General features: G+C 43.3%; 1 pseudogene; it reads left to right on the top strand.

Moving 5' to 3' along the window:
• The first annotated feature begins 1,385 nt into the window (after positions 1 to 1,385).
• Positions 1,386 to 17,834, top strand: LOC119358534 (annotated as a pseudogene).
• Positions 17,835 to 22,604: the final 4,770 nt, after the last annotated feature.

Genomic DNA, 22,604 nt, shown 5'->3' with positions numbered 1-22,604 from the left:
CTCCTCCTCCTCATCCCCCGACTCCAACGAGACCGGAGGCAGCCCGGAAGCGATGCGAGCAGCGCACGCGGCTTGCATCTAAGGATCTCCTGCTCGGTCTGGTACCGGCCCTCTGGCGTGAGCATACCGTAGGTGGTTATCTTCTGCCGGACCATGGCTTAGCCGGAGTGCGTGGGAAGAGCGGCGCGGCGGGAGAGAGTAGGTGGATGGGCTCGGACTGCGGCGCAGAGAGGGAGGAGGTAGGGTTGGGGGTCGTCGGCTGGCTTAAATAGCCGGATTTGTCCTCGAGCGGCGAGCCGGAGCGACACCACACTGCGTTCATACCACCCACCAGAGGAGACGTCCATCGGACTGCCGGGTTTCCGGGCAATTCCGCGTGGGACCCCAGCGTCAGTCCGATGTGGTGGACACGCCTGGGCATCCCCATATATGCCCCATATTTGGGATGGATATAAGGGGTGCCAATCCGCCCGGGCGTTTGAGCCCGCTTGAGGCGCCCGTCTGGGTCGAATTTTTGTGACCGGACCGGCCGCCCGGGCATTTGAGGCCGGTTTTGGGGCGCCCGGCTGCAAATGCCCCGCATGTTGTTGTGCGAATATTTTGCAATATCTGAATGAGGTTTTGGTCATACGAAACATCAATATTTGAAATAAATGTTTTTGAAAGTATATCAGAATTAAATGTAAATAGGATAATAGAATGGAAGTTTACATGCATGCATGTTTGCATGTTGAATTGAATTTTAATATGCATAGTTGCATGTTGAGGTGGGCCTTTATCTATGGTAGTTAAATGATGAGGTGACATGCCTTCATGTTGAGAGAAATATGTTAGTGGGGGCTAGCTATTTAGATATAGAAGATTTATTTTTCTGTCCACAAAGTGGCGCTATCCAAAAGGGCTATGACTTGCACCTGAATATCACCACCTCTAATTCCTCCTCCTCGAATAAAATCAAAGGCATATTTTTAATGTTACCCGACCTAGTTATCTTTTTCATATAGACATAAATAAAAATTCTAATTAAGCTGTCAAAAATACTTCTTAAATTCATACTTGCAAGTTTTTAGCATTTGCAAAGTAAAAAAAGTGCTCCTGAGACCGAAAATATTTAACATTTAGTTATGCAAAGGCAGTGTTTACACTCTGTACACATCAAAATCGTTGAAATTTCATCAAATGATTGAATCATTATTTCCTGTGACAGTATGCCATAAAGCTTCTATATTGTCCCATACATTTAATTGATACATTAACGACTAGTTTGGATAATTGTAACCAATAAATTTCTGCAGAGGTCAGAGCAATGGATGAAGATCAGAATCAATAAATTGAAGGAAGATGTTGACATGTTGTTTAAGACTTGCAGTAATAGTTTAGAGAAAATGAAGTTGGTGGATGCAATCCAACGCCTAGGAATAGCACACCTCTTTGAAGTACAGATATGCACTGCTCTAAGTGACATACATGAAAATGAACTCGGTATCTCTAGCCTCCGCGAGGTTGCTCTTCGGTTCCGCCTTCTTAGGGAACATGGCCTTTGGGTATCACCAGGTATCCATCTAAATAATGAATCATTGAATACCTTGCAAGAACACTTCATGAAAATGAATTAACATGAATATGTGTTGCCGATGTATTCAAAAAATTTAGGGGCGAAGATGGGACCTTTAACGAGTATATAACAAACGATCCAAAGGGACTCCCCTATGTCTCTACAATGCAGCATACACGTTAACCCATGGTGAGCCAGAACTCGAAGACGCCATATCTTTTGCAAGGCATCATCTAGAATCACTGGCGTCGAGCCTTGGATCCCCTTTAGCAGAGCAAGTCAAGCGTGCCCTTCATGTACCACTACCAAGGACCTATAGGAGGTTGGAGACGCTGCACTACATGCCAGAATATGAACGAGAAGAAGGGCACAGTCTAATCCTTCGAGAGCTTGCAAAGCTGGAATTTAACCTCCTCCAGGTTGTCCATTTGAAGGAGCTCAAAGAAATCTCTGAGTATTTCCATTAACATATACCCACCCAACTATATTAGTATATATACATGCTTCATTGGACTATCTATCAACCTTTTTCTATTATGCATCATTTTTTCCAGGTGGTATAGTGATCTTAAGGGATACGTGGGGTTAAGTTTTGCTCGGGACCGTGTGACGGAGTGCTACCTTTGGGGCTATTGTGTGTTCTACGAGGAAGAGCACACACTCACACGAATGATCTTTGCCAAGTTAGTTATTCTGCACACGCTGTTGGATGACACCAATGTTGTTGGTGCCACCTTGGAGGAGTACATGAAGCTCGATGCAGCCCTACAAAGGCTAACTCTCTTGCCAATCTCTGTATCTATGGTGAACAACTATTAATTCTATCAACAATAGATTAATTGGGGGTGGTTGTTTGAACTAATTAATATGTCACGCTCACGCAGATGGGATGAGAGCGCCGTTTCTCTTGTGCCAGGGTATCTGAAGAAGTTCTATAATAAACTACTAATCTTCTTTAAGGAGTTTGATGATGAAATGAGACTCAATGGGAGATATTCAATTGATCACATGAAGAAGGAGGTACCAAATCATCTATTTTTTTTTTTCAATTCTTTATTTAGAACACATGTACTGATTGCACATGAGCATTAGAAATGTCCCGTCACAATCTAGTCGAAAAAGCTTTCTGGTGGGTTGTAAACATGTCTAATTAATTTATTAGCTCTCAATGATCATACATATGAGTAGTAGGTTAGGACGATTCTTTTTCAATCGGCGAAATTAAGAAAAAAGAACCAAAACACCCCTCAAGAGAAAAATGAACAGAGCCCAGAGAAAGCTCTTTTGCCCCCTCCTCCCCAAAAGGAGGCACTCCATGAGTTTTGAGTTAGTACCTGAAAGTGCGTTATATCGACTAGAGGGGGGTGAATAGGCAATATTTTTGAAATTCTTCACTGAGGAATTTGCTCGTGAGAAAATTCCTTAGCGAAGAACTACTAGCAGCGGAATAAGTACTCAGAAGTAAACATCGCAGAATACATGCATGGTCATCATGATGAAATGAAGACAAACACAGAGTACAGAAAGCGTAAACACAGGATAGCACAAGATGAAGACAAACAGACTCAAGAAATTAAACTGAGGAAATTGAGAAAGTCTTCAGTCAAAGTCTTCAAACACAGATATGAACAAACACACAACACAGTAATGAGGAAATGAAAGTGTTGAGGAAATAGAACCAGTAAGCTTGGTGAAGACAATGATTTGGTAGACCAGTTCCAACTGCTGTCTCAGTTGTACATCTGGTTGGAGCGGCTGAGTATTTAAACTCGAGGACACCTAGTCCCGGACACACAGTCCTCACCGTATTCTACTTGAGCTAAGGACACACAGTCCTCGCCCAATCACTCGTGGTAAGTCTTCAGGTGACTTCCGAACCTTGACAAACTCGGTCACCCGGCGATCCACAATTCCTCTTGGATGCTCTAGACCATGACGCCTAACCGTCTGGAAGAAGCACAGTCTTCAAAGGTAACAAGCGTCGGATCCACTCAAGATCAATCTCTTCAATGATGCTCAATCACTTTGGGTTTGTAGGTGTTTGGGTTTGGGTTTTGGATTTTCCTCACTTGATGATTTTTGCTCAAAGTCTTCGGAGGATGGGTTGCTCTCAAATGACAAGTGTCAGTTTCTCGCGGAGCAGCCAACCAGCTAGTGGTTGTAGGGGGTGGCTATTTATAGCCTAGGGAGCACCTCGACATGATAAGACATAAATGCCCTTCAATGATATGACCGTTGGATGGATAAGATATTTTGGGACAGCTAGCGCGTAGCACATCAACGGTCGGAAATGAGGTACAAATTCCTCAGGGCTATCATGTTCCTCACTGTGTAGGCAATTCGCACTGGCGAATTCCTAACTCCTCAGTCAGAGGAAAGTCCTCAGTGACCAGAAGAACTGCGTCTCTGTCACTGAAGAAATTGACTGAACTGTATGAGATTTCCAATGGCTTCACTCGAAGGGATTGGTAGGTGTAGGATTTGAGTTGAGCATCACATGGAAATTTTCTCCTTAGTATTTCCTCGACCCCCTTTAACAGTACGGTGTTTCCTATGACTCAAGAAAGAGAAAATGAAACTACGAAAACAAAAGTCTTCACACTTCATGTTCCTCAAGTGAATACCAAGTCTTCAAGGTCACACCAATTTCTTCACTTTCAAAGTCTTCAGAAAGTCTTCAAAATATCAAAGTCTTTAGTCGAAGAACTTCATTTTTAGGGGTCGACTTTATCTGTAAATATCAAACTCCTCATAGACTTATAGGCCTGTGTACACTCATAAGCACATTAGATACTTAACCTGTAAGTCTTCAATACACCAAAATCACTAAGGGGCATAGATGCACTTACAATCTCCCCCTTTTTGGTGATTGATGACAATATAGGTTAAGTTTTCAACGGGGATAAATATATGAAGTGTAAATATTGATTTTGAGGAATTTGATTGCAAGATATAGAAGGACTCCCCCTGAAGATGTGCATAGTGAGGAATTTGCTTTTGAAGCAATGCACACTTGAAGAGTTGAATCATGGAGATCTCCCCCTATATCTTGTAATTCATACACGCATTTGATATATAATATGAAGAATTTGAAATGCATGATGAAATATGGTGCCTGATGTAATTCAGCATGCGTGCAATAATATTAATGAGGAATAAGCATGCAGAATAGCGCATCAAAAGTATCAGAGCACAATGCAACAAAAGTATCAGCGCACCATCGGGTTTAAGATTACAACTCAATCCAATAAAAGTTCGGAAGAACGAGAGTTGTAACTTAGCAAAAAAATGCCCATATAGTAGACCCGCTTGAAGACTAACTCGGATTTCTCCCCCTTTGTCATCAAATGACCAAAAGGATCGAAACTGAGGACTAACGCCCCTGAAGATATTCAAGTTGATGAAGGAGCGCCAGCGTTGTTGGGGTCGGTCGTTGAAGTAGGGCCTGCCGCAGTGTCGTCCAAGTCTTCATTTTCATCAGTCTCACGCGATGAAGAATATGAGTTGGCCACCAAAGAAGGAACCTTGATCTTCTTGTATTTCTTCGGAGGAGGTGCAGACCGGTCAAATGCTTCTTTGAGACCCATTTTCTCCAGATCTTCAGCGCTGTAGACTTGTGACAGAACAACCCAGGTGCGGTTGAGGGTTTCATGAAGGTAGTAATGGTTTTTCTTCACTGCATTGTGTGTTGAAGTCATGTTGTGAAGAATTGAACCAAACTGACGCTTGACCCATTTGTGATTGCGATCAACCTTTTGATGAAGACTGAGGAGTAACTCACGATCAGTCATCACCCTGGGTGATGTGGCTTGAGGGTTTGGCTTGGCATTGTTGGCGGCAGAGTCATGTGTGGCAGAGTCATCATTGGTGGAATAAGAAGCAGCCTTGCGAAATTGACCATCCAATGGACGAATGCCTTCATCTATCACAGTAGTGGCCTTGCCCTTTTCTTCAGCTGAGGAAAATGTCCTTTTGAGGACTTCAATAGGGGGCAAGTAGCTACAGTGGTTGAGAGTTTCAGCTTTGTAATTGAGTGAAGACCTTGTCCTGATGAATCTCATAATCCATGGTGCATAAGGCTTCAGCTCAAATGGTGACATAGCAATGTTTGCCAGAGTCCTCATGAAGAAATCATGGAAGTTGAGGGGAACGCCATGAATGATGTTAAAAAGCATGTTCTTCATGATGCCAATGACTTCTTCATCATTTGAGTCGTGGCCTTTGATAGAACTCATTGTCTTCGATAGAATGCGATAGACGGTCCGAGGCACATACAACAATTCCTTGACGAGGAATTTGGTTCGAGGGGCCTGCCCTGGCTTCAAAGGCTTCATCAGCACTTGCATATAATGATTTGAAAGCTCAGGTTCACTGTAGACACAACGTGCATCTTCAAGGGGAGGACTTAGTGGAAGGGCATGAAGCAATTCAGATGCGGGGCCTTGTAATGTGTGTTCTCAGTCATTCAGTCCAGAACACATGAATTCACATCTTCAGAGTTGCCGGTGATGTGCAGCGTTGCGTAGAACTGAAGAATGAGTTCTTCATTCCAATCGCAGATGTCAGTGCAGAAGTTGAGCAGCCCAGCGTCATAGAGAACGCTGAGTACTGGTGTGAAGCACGACAAAGACTCCATATCCACATGAGGAATATGTGCATGATCAAAGACTTTGTCTTTGTTGAATAGCACTGAGGAATAGAAGTTGGCTTGACTAGCAGTCCAGAAACGCCTCTTCCTTATGCGAGCAGAGTCATAAGGGTTGTAATCTGTGAAGAATACATGCTCGCCAAAGAAGTCTTCAGCCTTGAACTTTTGTTTCCTTGAGAACGGATCCTTTGGCCTGGGCAGAGGAGTATCAGCGAGTTGCATCACTACCTCAGGAATCGCGATCTCGGGTTCTTCAGGCTGAGCAGTTTCAGGTTCTTCAGGCTGAGGAATTTCTGGTTCCTCCTCAGGTGCAGTCACATTTTCAGTGTCAGCAGCAGTTTCTTCAGCACTAGTGGCTGGAATTTCTTCATGCACAGATGTAGTGGGATGAGTTTCTTCAGAGCCCAATTGAACAGTAGGTGCAGGAGAGTGAGGAATTTGCTGCAGTGGGGTGAAGAGTGGGGAATTTGGATGCTGACTTTCCCAAAAGTCGTCATTCATCAACGGACTTGTGCTTCCAATGTCCACATCTTCATCATCAATTTCATCAACACCAGCCTCTTCAGCATCAAACTGAGGCATTGGTGATGAGACCAGTGGGGTTGAAGGGATTGCATCCACCTCAATTTCTTCATCAATCTGCTCTGACGAAGCAGCAGATTGAGTTTCTTCATCTGATCCGCTTGGGATCACATAATCCTCATCAAAAGGAACAAGGTCCTTTGATGGCATGGTTGAAATTGGAACAGCATCAATTGGATTGTCGAATGAGCTGGTCATGGGCTTCATCTTCTTTGGGGCTGAAGATTCTGAAGCACTTGATGCTTTCCTTTTCTTCACTGCAGCTCGCTCTGCAGCCTTGGTCTTCTTCACATCTGATGCAGAAGGAAGAATTGGAGTTGGTGTAGGCGCAGGTGGAGCTGAGGAATCTGGTTGAATTTCCTCAGGCGCAACTGATGCAGTTGCCCTGACTTCTTCAGTTTCTTCAGGCGCACCACTAGAGGATACCCTGGCAATTTCTTCAGCGGCTGGAATGGAGTCATCAGCCCTAGAACTAGCATTTTCTTCAGCAGCCTGAAAATCATCAGCGGTGTTGGCATGTTCTTCAGTTTGCTGAACAGATGCTTCAGCTTGAGGAACTTCTTGTTGCGTTGGGGCTGCAACCTTGGTGAATGTCTCAGTCAGCTTCACAAATCTGACCTTGGCTCCTTTCCAATCAGTATAGTAGGAGTCAAATTTGTCACTGAGGTTTTTGATGTCAGACTGGATTTTGATGAGTTCATCAGTCGACATTTTGACCACATTGGTCTTCAGAAATTTCTCCTTCTTGTACTGGGTCTTCTTTATTTGTCTGGCCTGGTCATATTTCCACTTCTCCTCTTGGATGAAGTGAGTCAGCATATGATTTTGACCAGGTGTCAACTTGAAGTCAAGCATAGGTGTATTTGGGTCCTTATGCCAGAGATCAATATAGTCGAGGATCTCCCTTGGATCCAGTAGCAGTGGCACAGGTGTGCCTTTGGCTCTAGCGGCCCTGACTTGTCGGTCTCTGATGATTTCTGCGAGTTCATCGTCATCACCTCATCATCTTCAGGTGGCTCTTGAAAGGCGACCTGTTTCTTCTTTGGACTTGGCCGAGGACCTCATCCAGTTGTGGCCTTAGTCTTCAGCAGAGTTGGGCCAAATGAAGAATTTGGCGCAGCTGAGGAACTTGCTGAGACACCAGAGGCTATTGAGATGCCAGCAGTCCGTTGGCACGTTGCCAGATGCACAGGTGCTGAGGAATTTGTCGGAGCTGCTGAGGACTGTGGAGGAGGAGCTGAGGATTTTTTGGGAGCAGGATCAGCATGAGGAATTAGCCTTGAAGATTTTGACGTTCCTGGCCGTGAGGGCGCAGCTGAGGAACTTGGCCATGAGGGCATTGATGGTGAAGCACTTGGCTTACGAGCAGGCTTCTTAGTCATGGATTTCCTCGGCTTGACAGAGGCCTCAGTGGCAGCAGTAACAGTAGAATCTTCATTGAATTTCCTTACTGCTTCTCTGGCTTGTCTTGCCAATTTGGCTTGACGCCTGGCCCATTCTTCAGGAAAGTCCTCACCGCGTTTGAGGCTAGTGGGATCAGCAACTTGGCCAGGTGCCAATGGGGCTCTTGGGCATGGAGGGTTGAGAGCGAATTTTCTCATGTACTTTGGAGTGATGTATCTGTACTCCCTCCATTCACGTGCCCATCTCCGTTCAATCCTTTGAATGCGCACCTTGCGCTGATTTTTGGTCTCTTTGCCAAACTTGGCTTCATCAGGTGTGCAGTAATCTTTGTAAATGTCCTTAGGGATCTCAAAAGCATTCATGACCTCAGGTTTCTTTCCTCCTTTCTGCGGCTTCTTACCGTCTGCCATGTTCTTTAGCTGAGGAATTTGAACAATTGAATTCTCTGAAGAAGTATGCAGTTTTTCTTCGAGGAACGATGCAAATGAGTTAAATTGATGAGAACCTAATGATTCAGCAGCGGACATGTGTACCTGTGAACAGAATATAGTTGCGAGGAATTTGGAGAGGTTATATGCGTTCTCAGAAGGTTTAAAAAAAAACGAGTTTGAGGAATTTGACCAGATGCGTCTTGAGGAATTTCACTAAGCGCGCTTTATCTTAGGCTCCAGAGTTGTATAGATTGATGATCCACACAATTGAGGAATCTTGAAGAAAATGATGCTTAGGGAAATGAATCAAGAACATAAGATTTGTGAGGTGTTTTGTGTGTGAAGATTTGAAGAATAAAACACCTTTTGAAGATTTTTTAGAAAAGTTTCGAATCAAAGAGGGTAGTAAAAGTAACTTTTAATTACCCTGAACGAAGAACAGGACGAACTGTGAGTTGAAACAGTGAAGTTCGTCGATGCAGATCTTCCACGCCCTAACTTGGCGGAGGAAGACGTCTACGGCGGCGGAGGAGGTGAAGATTTCCGCGGTTGGCGCGAGAACGACGGCGACGAGGTCGAGGCAGTGAAGCTCTTCCTCACCGGCGACGATGGAGTAGCGGTAGCGCTAGGGTTTGAGAAGCTCGAGCGGGAGAGAGATCGAGCGAAGTAAAAGAAGTGAGGAAGGGGACAGGGGTATTTATAGCCATGGAGAAAAACTGCTCGGCCGAAGATTTGGGACGAACGTGCCCCTGCCCGTTCTCCTTCTCACGACATGTGTCACCCACGTACTTTGTAGTGGAGATCGTGTAAGATCGTGGGTGAGTAAAATAATGCATCGTGGGATGCGGAACGGTTTGAGCGGCAAAACCGAGAATTTTGGATAAGATTAGTTTTAACGTTCCGTTCGCAATTTCTTCAGCTGACAAGGACACAGTGACGAATTTGAACGAGTTTCAAATAGAACGCACATGAAGAATTTGTGAATAGATTGGATTGAGTATAGCATAGAGGGGAAGGGTCCGATCACATTCACTTAGCAGAAAAAACAACTTGAAGAAATAGCTATAAGTGAATGTTGTAGAGGACATAAACTTATATATATATATATATATATATATATATATATATATATATATATATATATATATATATATATATATATTATATATATATATATATATATATATATATATATAAATATATAGCCAATGAGGAAAAACAACGGTACACGTGAAGATTTTGCAAAGTTGAAGAATTTGAACAACTGAGGAATTTCAAAACTGAGGAAAAACTCAAATTAAAGATTTTTCAACTTTTGTGGTGGCGTGACCCACCGTATAAGAATGATGATTTCAGACATCGCGTACAATTGTCGTAGGGTTCTGAGAATCAAATTCTTCATTAATTTCTTCACACTTAGAGTGTTATTCTTCATTGATTGAAGAAAAACGTTTCTTCATGTGTTGCACGTTTAAGTCATCAATTTTGCATAAGTGTTAGGATGGGTGCCTTTTCAAAGTACATTCGAAGATTCTAAGATATTTAGCTCACACCGCAACTTGCTAAATCTCTTCTCATCCAAGGGCTTAGTGAAGATATCGGCTAGCTGTTCTTTAGTCTTCACATGATCAATAGAAATGTCGCCCTTCAACACATGATCACGAAGAAAATGATGACGAATCTGAATGTGCTTTGTCTTCGAGTGCTGAACTGGATTGTGAGCAATCTTGATGGCACTCTCATTATCACAGAGGAGAGGCACATTCTTCACGTTGACACCATAGTCCTTGAGTGTTTGCTTCATCCATAGCAGTTGAGCACAACAAGAACCAGCAGCAATGTACTCAGCTTCTTCAGTGACAGAGACGCAGTTCTGTTTCTTCGAGGACCAACAGACCAAGGATCGTCCGAGGAAATGACAAGTACCAGATGTTGACTTGCGGTCCACACGATCACCAGCATAGTCAGAATCAGAATATACAATGAGATCAAAATTCGAGCCCTTGGGATACCATAATCCTAGTGTTGGTGTGTGAGCTGGATATCGAAGAATATGCTTCACAGCCTTATGGTGTGATTCCTTCGGTGCAGCTTGAAATCGTGCACACATGCAAACACTAAGCATTATATCTGGCCTAGATGCACATAAGTACAATAAAGAGCCAATCATGGAGCGGTATACCTTATGATCGAAGTCAGTACCATTTTCATCAGTGCATAGATGACCATTTGTGGGCATAGGAATTTTGATGCCTTTGCAATCTTGCATGCCGAATTTCTTCAGGACATCCTTGAGGTATTTCTTCTGAGATATGAATATGCCATTGCGCTGTTGACGAATTTGAAGACCTAAGAAGAATTTCAACTCTCCCATCATAGACATTTGATATTCTTCACTCATCATATAGGCAAATTCATCACTATAACATTGGTCAGTACAGCCAAAGATGATATCATCAACATATTTGGCACACAAACAGTTCACCATCATAAGATTTAGTAAAGAGAGTGGGATCGAGTGAACCGGGTGTGAAGCCTTTCTTCATGAAGAATTCCTTCAATGTATCATACCACGCCCGTGGGGCCTGCTTGAGGCCATAGAGGGCCTTGTTAAGTCTGAAGACTTTGTCAGGATGTTTTGGATCTTCAAAACCTGGGGGTTGAGCAACATATACTTCTTCCTCAAGCTTACCATTGAGGAATGCACTTTTCACATCCATTTGATATAAGATGATATCATGATGGTTAGCATAAGCAAGTAATATGCGAATAGCCTCAAGTCTAGCAACAGGTCGAAATGTTTCATCGAAATCAACTCCTTCAACCTGTGTGTAGCCTTGAGCTACTAGTCGTGCCTTATTCCTCACCACAACACCATTTTCATCTTGCTTGTTGCGGTAGATCTACTTCGTGCCAATGATGTTATGCTTGCGAGGATCGGGACGATTGACTAGTTCCCAGACATTGTTGAGCTTGAACTGATGTAATTCTTCTTGCATGGCTTGAATCCACTCAGGCTCCAGAAATGCTTCATCTACCTTAGTGGGCTCTGTGATAGAGACAAAAGCAAAATGCCCACAAAAGTTAGATAGATGTGAAGCTTTTGAGCGTGTGAGAGGACCTGGTGCTCTAATGTCATCGATGATCTTCTCCACTTGCACTTCTTTTGCAACGCGAGGATGAGCTGGTTGTCATTGAGGAATTTGATCAGCATTTTCTTCAGTATCAATTTCCGCAGCATTTTCTTCAGGTGCATTAGCTCGACGTTCTTCGCGCTCTGGAATGAATTCTTCAGCAGATTCTTCAGTAGGAATGACATCTTCAGTAGCCTTGTGCTTGATAGAATCCTCAGGTGCTGGTTCATCTAACACATAAGGTAGGTGCTCTCTTTGCGAGCCACTAGTTTCATCGAACCGCACATCTACAGTTTCAACAATCTTGTGAAGAACATTGTTGAAGACTCTGTAGGTGTGCGTGTCCTTTCCATAACCAAGCATAAAACCTTCATGTGCTTTCGGTGCAAATTTAGAGTTGTGATGAGGATCTCTAATCCAGCATTTAGCACCGAAGACTTTGAAATAACTCACATTGGGTTTCTTATCAGTGAGGAGTTCATAGGCAGTCTTCTTGAAGAATTTGTGAAGATATACTCTGTTGATGATATGGCACGCTGTATCAATTGCATCAACCCAGAAACGACGAGGGGTTTTGTACTCATCGAGCATAGTGAGAGCCATCTCAGCAAGAGTCCTATTCTTGCGCTCCACGACGCCATTCTGTTGAGGAGTATAAGGAGAAGATAACTCATGAGTAATACCAAGTTCATCAAGATAGTCATCGAGACCCGAATTCTTGAACTCAGTGCCATTGTCACTTCTGATGTGCTTGATCTTCACACCAAAGTTGGTTGAAGCCCTCGAAGAAAATCGTTTGAAGACTTCCTGCACTTCAGTTTTGTAAGAGACAAGGTGTACCCATGTGTAACAAGAGTAATCATCAACAATAACAAAGCCATATTGAGATGCTTCATTTGAAACAGAGGAATAATGATTAGGACCGAAGAGATCCATGTGAAGCAATTCGAATGGACGAGTAGTGGTCATGATAGTCTTCGTTGGATGCTTGGCCTTGGTCATCTTTCCAGCTTCACAGGCACCGCATAAGTGATCCTTGAGGAATTTGACATTTTCAATGCCAATGACATGCTTCTTCTTTGCAAGCGTGTGCAAATTCCTCATGCCTGCATGACCAAGTCATCGATGCCATAGCCATCCTTCTAAAGCTTTTGCAAGTAGGCACACGGCTGGTTGTGAATCTGCAGAGAAATCAACAATATACAAGTCTCCTCTCCTAAAGCCTTCGAAGACTTTGGATTTGTCAGATTCCATAATCACAACACAACGATACTTGCCAAAGACAACAACCATATCAAGATCACAAAGCATTGAGACAGACATAAGGTTGTATCCTAGACCTTTGCTCTTGTTAGCGAAGATGATATGCTTCAGATGTGATGATGATAAGGGAGCATCCATCAACAAATTCCTGTCACCAGTCATGTGATTTGTACATCCACTATCAAGTACCCATTCAGTGGCTTTGGGTTGATCATCCTGCAGATGAATTAGTGCAACTTACGAACCTCATATACTTCAGCAGTGAAGAATATGATATCACAATTCATCAGATCAATTTCATCAAGTAGTAAGACAGATAAAAACAGAGGGAGGACGTGTGAAATGAAAGTTCATTTCATCATGGTTAGCCTGCGTCCTTTCAGGCACTTTTGTCAGGTCCCCAGCAAATTCTTCAAACATTTACGCACGTCTGGAGACCTGACCCTGCATAAGAGATTAGTTCTTTTTCTTCACCACCCATATCTGAAGGGGTGGCAAAGAGTTCATCACTCTGCGAGCTCCATATGAGAATGGTGGCATAGCGGCCAAACCATTACGTTTCACATAAGAGGGGTTAGGGTAAGCATATGAATAAGCAGAGAAATTCTTTGAGGACTTATGAACATAATGATTAGAAGAATAATGCTCATATTCATAGCCCTTGGCTCTTCCCTGCGAAACAGAGTTGTTAGCACGATGATGTTCATATGAGGACTTTGATCCATGTGAGGAATTTGATCCCCTTGAGGAATTTGGTCCGTATGAGGACTTGGATCCATATGAAGAATTTGGTCCATATGAAGAATTTGATCTGGGGTTCCTTTTCTTCACAGGTGGTGTTATGAGGACATTCACCTGAAGACTTTCAAGATACCTTTTGGGAACCCAGATTTTCTTCATAGGTGAACCGTTCCTGCAGTTAGTGCCAACATATCTAGCAAATACTTCACCATTCTGATTTTTGAATAGTTTATAGTTGGAGTCAAATGACTCATCAGAAGAATGAGAAGATTCACATGTATAACTAGATAGATTAGATGGGTCAACTGGAGGTCCCTTTGCAGCAACCCATGAGGTTTTGGGGTACTGCTCGGGCTTCCAATATGTACCATCAGCATTGAGTTTCCTCTCAAAGGCAATACCCTCTTTTCTAGGGTTCCTGTTGAGGGTCTGCTTTTTAAGCACATCACAAAGAGTCTGATGCCCTTTGAGGCTTTTGTACATGCCTGTCATGTACAATTCCTTCAGCCCTGCATCGTCAGTGATACTAGCAATGTCCTCAGATGAGGAATTAGTGATAGCAGAGGCAGGTGAGGAATTAGCAGATTCTCATTCAATGCATTTTAAACATGGAGGAATGAATTCTTCTTGAGCAACGCTGATTTGTTGAGCAAGTAATGAATCACGCTCCTTCTGAAGATCTTGATAACTCACTCTTAGCTTCTCATGATCAGATGAGAGAGAGTTAAGCTGATCTTGAAGGGAGTCATACTTAGAATGAAGTCTTTGAAGACTTTCAGCCAAAGCTTTTGACTGATCCATTTCTTCACCCAACATATCATCGCTCTTACCAAGCATTTCGTGAGCTTTTTCCAAAGCTCTTTGTTGTTTAGCAGCAAGGGAAGCAAGTTTGACATAACTGGGTCCAAATTCATCACCAGATTCATCATCACTGGATTCAGATAGATAGCATTCAGTTACCTGTTCACCATCTGCCATAAGACATGGTGAGGAGGAGGATGATTCTGGTTCAAATGTCATTGACTTGAGAGATTCCTTGAAGTCCTCGAACCAAGGATCGTGACAGGTTCGATGGCCTTCATAGACATCAGAGAGACGGTCCCAGATAAGCTTCGCCTGATCGAGATGCATGACGTTCCTGAACTGGTTTTGAGACAGATTGGAGCAGATGACGGCCTTCGCTATGAGGTTGAGTTGAGTGTACTTGCGAATGTCATCAGCTTCCGCCATCTTGCATAGATCGGTCAGACCAATCTCAGTGATGGTCCACAGCTCGTTGTTCATCACCATGAGACGCTTATTCATCATGGCCTTCCATTTGGGATACTCGTGACCGTCAAAGATGGGGCATGGCACTTTCTTCATATCTGCGGTCGACATAACTAAAACTCCAGGCGGTTAAACCAAAATCACACAGAACAAGGGAGTACCTTGCTCTGATACCAATTGAAAGTGCGTTATATCGACTAGAGGGGGGGTGAATAGGCGATTTTTATGAAATTCTTCACTGAGGAATTTGCTCGTGAGGAAATTCCTTAGAGAAGAACTACTAGCAGCGTAATAAGTACTCAGAAGTAAACATCGCAGAATACATGCATGGTCATCATGATGAAATGAAGACAAACACAGAGTACAAAAAGCGTAAACACAGGATAGCACAAGATGAAGACAAACATACTGAAGAAATTGAACTGAGGAAATTGAGAAAGTCTTCAGTCAAAGTCTTCAAACACAGATATGAACAAACACACAACATAGTAATGAGGAAATGAAAGTGTTGAGGAAATAGAACCAGTAAGCTTGGTGAAGACAATGATTTGGTAGACCAGTTCCAACTGCTGTCTCAGTTGTACATCTGGTTGGAGCGGCTGAGTATTTAAACTCGAGGACACCTAGTCCCGGACACACAGTCCTCACCGTATTCTCCTTGAGCTAAGGACACACAGTCCTCGCCCAATCACTCGTGGTAAGTCTTCAGGTGACTTCCGAACCTTGACAAACTCGGTCACTCGGCGATCCACAATTCCTCTTGGATGCTCTAGACCATGACGCCTAACCGTCTGGAAGAAGCACAGTCTTCAAAGGTAACAAGCGTCGGATCCACTCAGGATCAATCTCTTCAGTGATGCTCAATCACTTTGGGTTTGTAGGTGTTTGGGTTTGGGTTTTGGATTTTCCTCACTTGATGATTTTCGCTCAAAGTCCTCGAAGGATGGGTTGCTCTCAAATGACAAGTGTCAGTTTCTCGCGGAGCAGCCAACCAGCTAGTGGTTGTAGGGGGCGTCTATTTATAGCCTAGGGAGCAGCCCGACATGATAAGATATAAATGCCCTTCAATGATATGACCGTTGGATGGATAAGATATTTTGGGACAGCTGGCGCGTAGCACAGCAACGGTCGGAAATGAGGTACAAATTCCTCAGGGCTATCATGTTCCTCACTGTGTAGGCAATTCGCACTGGCGAATTCCTAACTCCTCAGTCAGAGCAAAGTCCTCAGTGACCAGAAGAACTGCGTCTCTGTCACTGAAGAAATTGACTGAACTGTATGAGATTTCCAATGGCTTCACTCGAAGGGATTGGTAGGTGTAGGATTTGAGTTGAGCATCACATGGAAATTTTCTCCTTAGTATTTCCTCGACCCCCTTTAACAGTACGGTGTTTCCTATGACTCAAGAAAGAGAAAATGAAACTACGAAAACAAAAGTCTTCACGCTTCATGTTCCTCAAGTAAATACCAAGTCTTTAAGGTCACACCAATTTCTTCACTTTCAAAGTCTTCAGAAAGTCTTCAAAATATCAAAGTCTTCAGTCGAAGAACTTCATTTTTAGGGGTCGACTTTCTCTGTAAATATCAAACCCCTCATAGACTTATAGGCCTGTGTACACTCATAAGCACATTAGATACTTAACCTGTAAGTCTTCAATACACCAAAATCACTAAGGGGCACTAGATGCACTTACAGTACCGCGAGATATTAGTTGTGGAGGATGCTAAAGAGAAAGAAAGTGTCTCTCTGCTTGCCTAGACATTTGCTTCTTCGAATGTACAACCTCTTCAACTAATGTACCACTCCACAACCTGTAAAGGTTGTGGAACAGAGAAATTTTATGATCAACTTATGATTTGAGATGTATGTAGAAAGTGTAGTCATTGAGAGACTGGTTGCTTGGGGTAGGAGGATCGTTGGTACGTTGTTGGGAAATTATCTAAGTGAATACAAGATTTATGGTTTGTTACTAAACAACACAAACCATACGTATACTTCCTTGGTCACAAAGCAGTGGTGTTATAAAAATTCACCAGAGTTTGTGCAAATGGCACATGGATTGACCATTATTTTGCATAAGAAAACATGTCAGCGTGTTGATCATGGAAATCATTTCTATTTTTATTTTTGGAAGAATATTAATATGAAAGATAATTGTGCGTTTGATTAATGGCTACCCTTGCTCGTGCGCATGCATGCAGTTCCAACAGCAGTCGAGTTGTTATGTCCAAGAAGCTGAATGGTTACACAAAAATCACAAGTCGGGGTTCGAAGATAAATTGTATTTGGCTGCCATGTCCCTAGGCGCGGTACAGCTATCCGTGTATACGATGGTTTTCATGGGTGATGAAATGCCCAAGGGAGCACTGGAGTGGGCACTTGGATACCCTGATGTCGTCATGGCAAGCGCCAAGATTGGGCGCCTAATGAATGACATTGCTGCTTCATCCAAAGTGCGTTGCTAAACACACATATAAGTGCAATTAACCGTGTATAATGAATTAGTTAAGTTAACTGAAACGTGCATGCAGCCCCGGGACAACAGGGACGTAGCCAACTGCGCGGGCACAAGGTCACCGAAGAGGTCGCTTTTGCTGCCATCGACTCGATGATAGAAGATGAGTGGAGGACCACCAACCAAGCTCGATTCCAACATGGCCGTGAGCTGCTGCCTGCGGTGCAACGGGTCGTCAACTTCACTCTCAGTTGGCTGGTGTACTACGGTGATAGGAAAGATGCCTTCGCCTTCAGCTCGCATCTTGAAGACATCATCAGGCGCCTCTTTGTCAAGCCCATTCCCATCTAGCTACTACTCTTTGTACCTCACAAGTTCTTGGCCTTCAACTCGGGCCCGAGGATGTGCCTCGGCAAGGACATTGCGGTTATGCAAATGAAGACCATCATCGCCTCGACTCTGTGGAACTTTGATGTGGAGGTGATGGAAGGGCAAAGCATCTAGGCCAAGCCATCTTGCATACTAGAGATGAAAAATGGGTTCATGGTTAAGCTGAAGAAGCGAGAAATGTAACATTAGACTCTCGTGTTATGTAAACGTACTTAGGAACGCTTCGTTATTATCGAATAATAAAGGTATCCGTGAATCCAAATGTATCTTTCTTTTGGGAAAGACGACCAACGTGCCGGTAATGATTACTCTGTTGTATGAAATATGGTATAAATGCATCGAGACATAGGGGCTGTTTGGTTTATGCCCCCAACTCACCCTACCAAAATATTGGTCACGCCAAATCCTTTGTATGTTGTTTGCTTTGCTGCCAAATATTTGGCTGCCACCGAGTCCCTTGTTCTTTCCTTCATAGATTCTTGCCAAAAGTTTGGCCAACCCTGGGTGGTGGAATCCCACGCCAAATAATTGGTAAGCCAATATTGGCAGGGCATCTACAGGCAAGAACCAAACATACCCATAATGTTTTCCTCCATTGTATGAAACTAGATACGTGTCCAATACATTTCTATGGAATATTTTGACCGGATATTTTTGATAGAGATATCAGATTTGTTTCTATGGATTTTTTTTTCGAAAAGGGGGATTCCCCGGCCTCTGCATACGACCCTCTTATTAAACAAATAAATAGGTTCCAAACAGGTCTAAAAGTCTCCAAAAGAAAAAAAGAAGCTCACACAGAGCCAGAAGAGCTAGAATACAGATTAGCCAAATAAAGGACGCCACAACCGGCTGGCAAAAAAGAGAGATAGGTAAACTAATTGTCTATCCTATTACATGACCGCCATCCAAACCGGTTGAACATATCCCGAGCTACCATCTTCCAGTGGATAGATCCAGTAACCAAATGCTCCCTGTCCTCCATCGGAGTGAGTAGCGACCACGAACGGATCAACGCCGTGGCTCGGAAAATAACCTGCAAAAAATGAATGCGTGTTGTCCTGTTAAAAACCAAATCATTTCTGCAATTCCAGATAGCCCACAGCAAGGTGCAGACTCCTACGCGAATATGTCTCGCTAAATCGGGATCTATCCCATTAAGCCACGTCCCAAATAACGTGTTGACAGAACTCGATGGAGTAATATTAAAAGCAATATGGACTGTCCGTCATAAAACTTTGGCTAGCGGGCAATCAAGAAAAAGGTGTTTGATCGTCTCATCCCGATCACAGAAACTACACCTAGTAGGACCTGTTCAATTATGTTTTGTCAAGTTGTCCTTGGTTAAAATAACTTGTTTATGGACAAACCACATAAACACTTTTATTTTCAAAGGAACTTTGACAGCCCAAACATGTTTGGAGCTAGGAATGAAGCTCAAATTGATAACATCAATATACATTGATTTAACTGTAAATACTCCAGACCTAGTAAGCTTCCAGCGTAATTCATCGGATTGTTGAGAAAGCTGAACCTCCATCAATCTACTTACTAGATGGAGCCATTCTTCCCAACGATTGCCCACTAGCGCCCTTCTGAACTGAATATTAAGGGGGATAGATTGAAATACCGTTGCAACGAACACCTCGCGTCGTTGAACAATACGATACAAGCACGGGTATTGAATGGCTAAGGGTGTCTCTCCGAGCCAAGTATCCTCCCAGAATCGCGTACTAGCACCGTTACCAATAATAAACTTTGTCCTATTAAACATGGATTGTTTGACTTTCATAAGACCTTTCCAGAAAGGCGAGTCAGTCGGCCTTACTGTCACCTGAGACAAAGTTTTGGTCTGAAGATACTTGCTACGGAGGATTTGTGCCCAAGTGGCATCAGTCTCACTCGATAACTTCCACAGCCACTTACTGCGAAGGCATCTGTTCTTAACTTCAAGATTCTCAATACCAAGACCCCCTTGGTATTTTGGTCTACAGATGATATCCCATTTAGCTAGACGGTACTTTCTTTTTAGTTCATCACCCTGCCAAAAGAATCGCGATCGATAAAAGTCCAGTCTTTTCCTGACTCCAACTGGGACTTCGAAGAACGACAAAAGAAACATAGGCTTACTCGTGAGAACCGAATTTATCAGGATTAATCGGCCTCCGTATGACATGAGCTTGCCCTTCCAGCAACTCAGTTTCTTTTCAAATCGGTCCTCGATGTACTTCCATTCTCTGTTTGTCAGCTTACGATGGTGGATTGGTATACCTAAGTAAGTGAAAGGTAAAGCCCCCAAATCTCACCCAAACAATTGCCTATATGCCTCTTGTTCGTCATTGGCTCTACCAAAGTAGAACAACTCGCTTTTGTGAAAGTTAATCTTTAACCCGGTCAATTGTTTAAAAAGGCATAACACCAGCTTCATATTTCTCGCTTTGGCCAAGTCATGCTCCATAAAGATGATTGTATCATCAGCGTACTGAAGGATGGACACACCTCCATCAACAAGATGAGGTACCAAGCCACCTACTTGACCAGGCTCCTTAGCCCTTCCTATCATAATTGCTAACATATCAACCACAATGTTAAACAGGATAGGGGACATCGGATCCCCTTGTCTCAGGCCTTTACGTGTCTGGAAGTAATGACCTATATCATCACTCACTTTAATTCCAACACTCCCTTTTTGCATAAACTATTCAACCTAGCGGCGCCAGGCTTCATCGAAACCTTTCATACGCAATGCCTGTTGGAGGAATGGCCATTCGACTTTATCGTACGCTTTCTCGAAATCCACCTTAAAAACAACTCCATCTAATTTTTTTGAGTGGATTTCATGGAGCGTTTCATGAAGGACGACCACCCCTTCTAGGATGTTTCTGTCCGGCATGAAAGCAGTTTGGGAGTGCTGCACCACAGAATGCGCAATCTGTGTGAGCCGATTAGTCCCAACCTTGGTGAAGATTTTGAAACTAACATTGAGAAGGCAGATCGGCCTGAACTACTTTATTCTCATAGAATCCGTTTTCTTAGGAAGTAGTGTTATTGTTCCAAAATTTAAGTGAAATAATTGAAGCTATCCAGAGAAAAGATCATGAAACATTGGTAGCAAATCCCCCTTAATAATATGCCAACACTTTTTGTAAAACTCTGCCGGGAATCCATCAGGCCTGGGAGCTTTATTGTTTTTCATCTGTGCTATAGCATCAAACACCTCCTTCTCCGAGAATGGGGCAACCAAAATATCATTATCAGTGGCAGTTAGTTGAGGCACATCCTCAGTCCTGGACTCATCGAGGGACACACAACTATCCTTCGGAGGTCCAAATAACTGGTTATAATACTCGATTATGTAAAGTTTTAGGTTGTCCTGTCCTAAAATAGTTCCTTCATCTTGTTCAAGCTGAAAGATTCTCTTCTTTCTGTGCTTACCATTACCAATCAAGTGAAAGAATTGAGTGTTCGCGTCCCCTGGACAACTTTGCGGATCTTAGCCCGCAATGCCCACTTCAATTCTTCTTCGCGGAGAAGTTCTTTCAACCTCATCTCTGCATCTAATTTAACCTGAAACTCCGTGGCTTGCAAAATCGTGGATTTAGCCTTTAAGTCTAGGGTCTGAATAAGAGAAAGCAGCCTTTCCTTTTCAACCTTATAAATTCCACTAAGGTGCTTAGCCCAACCCCGTAGGAAACTTCTCAAATGCCTAATCTTATTCTGCCAATGCTCAACAGAAGTCCTACCTCCTGCATCCTTAGCCCATTCCCTGGCAATCAGATCCAAGAATCCTTCTCGTTCAAACCATGCCAGCTCAAAAGAAAAGGTGTTTTTGTTTCCCACGTGGTTTGGCTCACCTGGGTCCACGAATAAAGGTGTGTGATCTGAGATTACGCGCGAGAGAGCCTGAACCATTACGAGAGGGAACTTCTGTTCCCACTCAACGCTCGCGAGAACTCGATCAAGCTTCTCACATGTCGGGTTTGGCAAAGCATTAGCCCAAGTAAACTTTCTACCGGAAAGCTCTATCTCTCTCAGATCCAAGCTATCAATAATGGTCTTGAACATAAACGACCATCTGCCATCAAAATTATCATTATTCTTTTCCTCTCTCCTCCTTATGATATTGAAATCACCCCAACGAAAATTGGGAGCTGCTCGGATCCACAAATTCGAACAAGGTCCGCCAAAAACTCCGGTTTAAGCTCGGGCTGTGCGGCACCGTACACCGCCACCAGAGCCCAGTTAAAACCATCAGCTTTAGACCTGACTCGAAACTTAACCGCGAAGTCACCCATCACTACACTTCGGACTTCCAGCGAATCGCATCTCACTCCAAGCAAGATCCCACCCGATCTTCCTCGTGGAGGAAGGCAATGCCAATCAAAATCAACACCGCCCGTAAGAGTGCTGAGAAACTGGGGCGCAAAATTATCTCAACCAGTTTCCGAGAGAGCAATAAAATCTAATCTATGCTCCAGAGACGCCTCAGCAAGAAACCTTCTTTTAGCCAAGTCTTTCAGACCTCTGCTATTCCAAAAGATTCCTTTCATAATTCATCATGAAACTTTTTGGTAGTCCAAATCCTAGCACTCCTACGAACCGCAGAAACAGGATAAATCTTCCGCTTCCACTTGTGTTTGGGTTTACTATGATCTTCCACCCGGTCCTCATAACCGGGCTCAGCGGGTCTAACTACTGCATTCTCTAGAGTTACATCCTCTTCCTAGACTC

The sequence above is a fragment of the Triticum dicoccoides genome, chromosome 2A (genome assembly GCF_002162155.2).
Source record: "Triticum dicoccoides isolate Atlit2015 ecotype Zavitan chromosome 2A, WEW_v2.0, whole genome shotgun sequence".
NCBI lineage: Eukaryota > Viridiplantae > Streptophyta > Magnoliopsida > Poales > Poaceae > Triticum > Triticum dicoccoides.
Note: the sequence above shows the minus strand (reverse complement) of the source record. Positions and strands in the feature narration are given on the sequence as shown.